The following is a 6,820-nucleotide window of genomic DNA, read 5'->3' as shown; positions in this document are numbered from 1 at the left end:
GATAATGCTCTGCTGATAATTAGCTTAATGAGAGATTAATTAAGAAGGTAGCTGTAGGGGAGACACATGGTGTAGATACACTGAGCTCAGCTACAAACACAGTAACAGGTACACAGCACTGTACCTGTCTATATGTTTATTAAAGGCAGAGGTCAGAACACACCTTGGTCTCAACCCATTCATCGGCTCACTCAACTTTTATGTCAAATATATAACGATCAACCTACATCATGAAATATATATCCGCACGTTTGCAACACAGTGCACAGTTGTTTGTCTTCAAATGTTCTGTTGTGTTAGTATTAGTGACTTATGTCTCAACTTAAGAGGACTTGAGTATGGCTCTGAAACTCAGTGTGAAATAGTTGCACTGGTTCCTCGTAGAGTTTACCTTGTCTCAGGCTGCAGCCACACTAAATGTTGTAGTATATAAATGTACCAGAGTCCTCCCGTCCCTTAAACCGATACTTCTAGAGATGCTGCTGGTCTGGTTAGGAAGTGATGAGCAGACAGCCACAGTTGCTCCCTGATTGTCTCTCACAGTGTGTGAAAGTTTTACAAAGCTTGTTTTGTTTGCTAGCAGCTGTTGTGCAGTTAAAGTCTTCATTTTGATGCTATAACATACCAGTATCTGCATACCAGTGTATCAGTATCTGCTTCCTGTTTTCTGTACACCAGGATGTGATCTGGTCACATGATCTGGCAGTATTGGTTGCATTTGTGACGCACTTCAAACAGCTCTCGTTTGTGTTTTCCTGACAAGCCACCACTTCTCATCATAGTGCGAATAGAACTGGCTTCTCTGTACTTGTTTCTGCTGTCATGTCATGCATTTGCTTCATGTGCAGTCCCATGTTCAGAATCAGCACACAGTGACTTGAGACCACCGACAAATAAAGAAGTAGAAACGAGTAGGTCTTAGTTTTAAAAATCATCTAATTGGAATGAGACCAACAAATTCTTTCAGTTCAGTTAAAACCCACCGGCCTGTGGGTTGAATTTCTTCTATGGGGCCAGCGGCTTTTAAGGGGTTAAGCAAGTCTGTGACGGATGTGATGCATCCAGACTTGTAGGTGAACTGTGCTTGTATTCTGTATGACGGTGTCTAGGCAATAGAAAAAGGCAGCACTGCTTGTTGATAAGTCCAAACAAATCTGGGCAGATGTGGCGGATGACATTAAAGCAGCTCCACTGATATGGTCCTGCTTCAGAGAGGATGCTGCCGGGCTCAGGGGCCTCAGCTTATCTCTCACCAGTGTGGGAGAGAAGACGGTTCAGGTGTGAGTTGTGGCAGGCAGGTTAAAGCTTTTAACCCTGCTCACAAAGGTATTGTTCCCCCGTCTTTAACTCTCTCTTACTCACACACATACTATTATTCCCTTGAGCCACAGCATGACTGTCTATGGAGGACAGAGCTGAGGGTGAAGATAAGAAGGCTTGTGTAGCATCATCTCATAGGATCACATCATTTTCCATGTGTGTCTCTCTCTCTCTCTCTCTCTTCACTTCACTGTTAACATGCTCACACACACACACACACAGACACTCACACACAACATATGGCCCCAGAAAGCCCTCTAGATTTCCACAGAGGGCTATCAAGGCCTAATTAATGGTGGGTGCAGTTATGTTTTATGATAGGACATAATCGGGCTCTAATTAGTGTGAAATAGGGCACAGTGGTCTGATTTATGACCGGTTAGGATGATCGCTGGGCGATGATTTAAGAGCCAACATTTCCATCTCGTGTACTTGTAGTTACACTCCAGCCTTCACAACATGTGCTGAGGACTGTGGGGAGAGCACAGGCTCAGTGTTTTTTCTTTGCATTAATTGAACGAGGCATGCCTTAACCAACGGCAGATGATGGAGGGGCTGATAGCAGGGAGAGGACAGGGAGGCATCTAAAGGGAAATACACACAGAGGAGCATTACTCTTGCATTAGCACACCAGGGAGGATGATGTAGATACGGAGTTGTACATATGAAGATGGATAAAGTGTCGCCTCGCGCAGCTCGGCTGAATCCCTCAGGCTCAGTTTCCACATTTATTTCTGGCAAACATCCACTGAGAATTAACTTATTAAAGCTGGACCAATCAGAGATCTTGGTGTACTCTGAAATTAACTACACATAACAAGTAAATAACTGGAGATTAAAATATAAAAAAATAAATCCCATTGATTTCTAAAACTTTCCAAAAGAGCAAGTGGAGTGTTGATGTATCGATCACATTTGAGTTGTTACCTTTTTGTAACGGAACACAAATAGAGATTGAACTGGTCTCATCTCTCTGCAGCCTCTGCAGGGACTGCCTCTGGAAGCTCTCAGAGTAATATTGAGAGGGTCATTTGTTATTCAATGTGCTTCTTGTAAGAAAAGGGAGCAAATTATAAAACAGGCAGATCTGAAGACAGAAATCACAGTGTTGAGAGAGACTTGAAAAGAAACTAAATAGCAATGATCTCTTGACTAAGTGCGAGCACAATTGTATGTTATCACAGACAGTGGCGTTTGACCTTTTCAGAATGAGACAGAAATATTGTGAATCGGGGGATAAAGCAGGTAAATTATTGGCAAACTGCTCCAGATAGAAAGAAGCATCATCTTTTATTTCAGCCACACCATCTCAGAAGATGGAGCTCTGAACTAAACCACTAGGTATTAACCATTCATTTATAGTTTTATGCAGCTTTAAACACAGCTGCCCCCTATTTGTTAAACTCACTGACTTTATTTTAAGAAACTAACTTAAAGCTAACTTAAAAGGTCTGTAAACAAGAGTTTTAAACAATAATGTAACAAACTGATGGCATCCCCATACTTTGACCCATTAGTGTTGACCTTCCAGACTTCCCTCTGCTGAAGAAACCACTTTTATTTATTTATTTATTTTTTTACCAAGAAGGCCTTCAACAAACTTCATACATGTATGTGTGAAACATGTAGCTGGCAGGAGTAGGAAACACCAGAGGCCCTGTGATACGATATCATCATAATACTCGTGTTACAATACAATATTGTGATATATATATATTTTTTTTCAACTGCAAATTATGTTTCCAAATAAAAAACTTAAACATCTGTTTTTTTCTAATAAGATGAACTTAAGTTGTAGCATAGCATGGCATTATTTTAACATCATTTGTTTGTGCTCTTTGTTGTGTGTTTAGCATCTGTATTCAGGTACCATTGATACTGGAGCACAAAGTAACAATGTGGTAAGAAAAATATGTGACAACAAGAATTATCAATATTTTGGGCGTCCCTAACTTAACAACTGTATAAACAACTTCATGTGACAAGCATATGCAGAGATAGATTTGAGGAGTAGTATTAGAGTAGATTATGATGCTGTGAAGGAGAGTATTAAAGGACCTCCTGAAAGGACAACGTCCCCCACAGGTGAATCTTATGAGATTAATAAAGCTAGGTGAAGTGTTCAGTCCTTACTACATCATTGCTTCAAAAACTTTTATCCTCCTATAAGCACAGAGGAAGTCATAGAACATTTTCATTTTCTGCTGCTTTATTTCTGCCTATTAAACTCTGAGAAGTGTCAGTAGTGAAATCCCAAAGTGGTGCTGATGCACAGCGTATACAGGGCACAGAACCCTCTCCACTTGTTACTGCTCCTGCGTGGTCTCACATCCACAGATCAAACACGTTGCCCACAAGACAAAAAGCGTCACAGTGTCGTGTGTGTGTGTGTGTGTGTGTGTGTGTGTGTGAACGTAGGCGTCCAGCAGGGAGGCAGCGCATCAAGTTTTTTGATCAGCAGAGGATGAAAGTTTGACAGAACACAGTGAAATTCTTATGAGTGCTCATGCATTCTTCATTTTACAGAATATCTTTGACAACAAAGATATTTCATGCCTTATTTTGTTGCTCGGCCCCACAGCCTCTCTGCAGGATCAGACGTGTGGATCTGTTCTCTGTCTTTATTTCATCACTCGCAGCCCCACATCTTTTAAGTCTCGGGGTCTGAGCAAAAAACTGGTGAGAGCAGCGCGGTGCCGTGTGAAGAGTGTTGGTGGGAGGACTGGGTGGGGCTTGACGAGAGAGGTCATTTCATATAGAGGAAGTTGTTACCTTGTAAAGCTTACCACAGCAAAGTCCATGCTTATGGAACAAAAGAGGAGAGAGGCGAGGGCGAGACGCTGTGGCCGGACTTTACCCCTCTGACTCTTCACACACATCCTCCCTTTAGTTCTTTTCTCCCGCTGCTTCTCCTGTGTCTGTGTCTGTGTCTGTGTCTGTGTGTGTGTGTGTGTGTGTGTGTGCGTGCGTGCAAGCAGACTCTCTCTCTCTTTCCTCGTTTGCCCTCCGGCATCTCCCTGACTTTTAAACTACCTTGAACAGAATTATGTCTCCAACTTGAGAGAGCTCATAAAGTAGCAGAGTGTGGAACAGCTCTGTAGACCATATTTACCAAACCTCTTCTGACACGGGCTGAATTAAAAAACCACAGAGCTCATTCTGATACGTACTCACACACACACGTCTCTACACACACACGCTCACACAGAGGAAGGCAAATCAAATCAGAAGGGAGAATGTGTCTGAATGTACAAGCCTGTCTACATCTGACATGGTCTTAGTTTGTAAATTAGGTGTTACTGGTGATGGATTGCCTCGACTGTTTCTTTTTTTTTAATGCTTCCCAGTTTTTATTGCCTTCTTCTTTTTCCTTTTTTTGATTATTTATTTTTATTCAGAGACATTTCACAGATTCAAGTCCGAGACAAAGATTTGTAAAATGCCAATTATAATAAGACTTAATTAATTATTTATTTGACTGTTACCCTACTCATACCTCCACCATCCCATGTTTTTAGACAGATGAGAAAGGTGTCAAAGCATAAACGTCCATGAAGCCACAAATCTTTGACTAAAAGCTTAGACTGACTGATATCCAATTACATGTAATTGTTTGACCATAAATGCATCGATTGCAGCTGGACACATCGCTGTAACTGTCTGTGAACTGAGTCAAAATGTCCAGCAATTTTAAAGCTGCTCGCACTTTACCTTTATCCCAGAAATATAGAATTTTGAAGTTTACAGATTTCCTGTGAGTACTTGTTCCATGTTCTTAGTGTAGAATTAGTAGGAGACATGGGGTTGGCTAATATACACAGTGCACAGTGTGCTGATTTGTCCCACTGCTGCACTGGTGTTAAGCAGCCTCTAATTAGAATGCAAGAATTCTGAGGCTGTCCAAACATGTATGTGTGTGAGCGTAAATGGACTGTCTGTTTTTAGTCATATCATCATTGCATGAGAAAAAATGACTGCCTTTTCATTGTCATAAAAAACGAGCCTCTGTCATATAGAGCCAGCACACTGTGGAGATGCTGGGAGTCAAACACATGGCTGGTTCTCAACAACAAAGTCAGAGCTGCTTATTATATTAGAATCCTAACATTACAATGACTTCATATAGGGTGATATACATGTAGTATCTGCATTTCTTGATTGAGTCTTCAAACATCTGGCCTGGTTGACTTGCTCAGCCCATGCTCATCAAATAGATGAAGATGACTGAATCAAATTCATCCTTAAGACACTCAGAACAGTCAATCAGTTTGCAAAATGTTTAACTTTGATAGACGGTACACAAGCAGTCTGTAGTTGTCGTGTGGACATTTTACCCCTCTCATATATTCCTGTGAACATACGTGAACATTGTCACACCTTCGCAACCACTGTCATTGTTATTCTCATCAGTTCAAAGTCTAGCCTATAATTAATTTCTGGATGCAAACCAGCTAGAGCCTGAAGGAACACAGGATGCACCGAGTATTCTGTAGCTTCACATGAATGTCCAATTTAAATATTTACATTTTAAAGTATGCAAGAACTGCATGAGTTATTGATATAAATACTGCAGATCTGTTCATACACACCATGTTAGGCTGTCAAAGATCCGGGTGTAAGAGCTTGTGACAGTGGTGTGTAGGCCTAGCTGATGTTTGGAGGAAGCAACCGTCTCCTCTGATACTCAAGAGCTGGCACATGGGCTGCATGACTCAGAAAGTATCAGAATCCAATTTGATTTTGATTCTCACGCAAAGGTTTTGATTCCAAAACAACTGTCAATTCAGAAAGTATGGCCATGGGTCATATAGTAGTAATAATGGGTCCTGTTGTGATTATTCTATTCGTTTATGCACAGATAACAGTTAGATAAGTGAACGAGAACTGATGGTCATTCTGGCAGAGCTTCAGAGACCCCGTGTGTAGGTGGGAGAGACTTCATAGGTCTGAATGCATGAGATTCTGACTTATAATAGAGAAAGACTTGATTTATTTGTTGCTATTTATTGAATTAAAGAAAAAAAAACAGACTGTGATACTCACCACTTTGTTCCATTGGTTTCCAGTATTTATGTGTCCATATTGGCTATGATATTAGGATGTGAAGGTTTACAGTGGAGTACATCATCTTGAATTATGCATGCTTTGCCTGGTCTCATTAGGACTTTAGTTATAGACAGACCAAGCTAATTACCAAGGCAGAGAAGAGAACAACCCCAGGGCGTTGTGGTGATGTAACCATCAGGTAGACCCAGAAAAGAGAAACCCTGCGGGCAAAATAAGAGAGAAGTCATCAGAAAACAGGAGGAGGAGAGAAAATGCGCAGTCAATCAAAGCACAGTGGTTTCTGCAGGAAAATAATGGAGCGAGAAGGGTGTACTAATTCAAGTTTAACATGAGGGGTAAAATTGTAATTAATGGGATGCTAAGATGTTAGCTAAGCCGTGTGTCCGGCTGCATGGGGCAAACGCTGAGCTGCTTCTAATTGAGGATCACGCTA

Source organism: Trachurus trachurus (assembly GCF_905171665.1).
Source record: "Trachurus trachurus genome assembly, chromosome: 19".
Taxonomy (NCBI): Eukaryota; Metazoa; Chordata; class Actinopteri; order Carangiformes; family Carangidae; genus Trachurus; species Trachurus trachurus.
The sequence above is the reverse complement of the archived record's forward strand: the minus strand, read 5'-3'. Positions refer to the sequence as shown.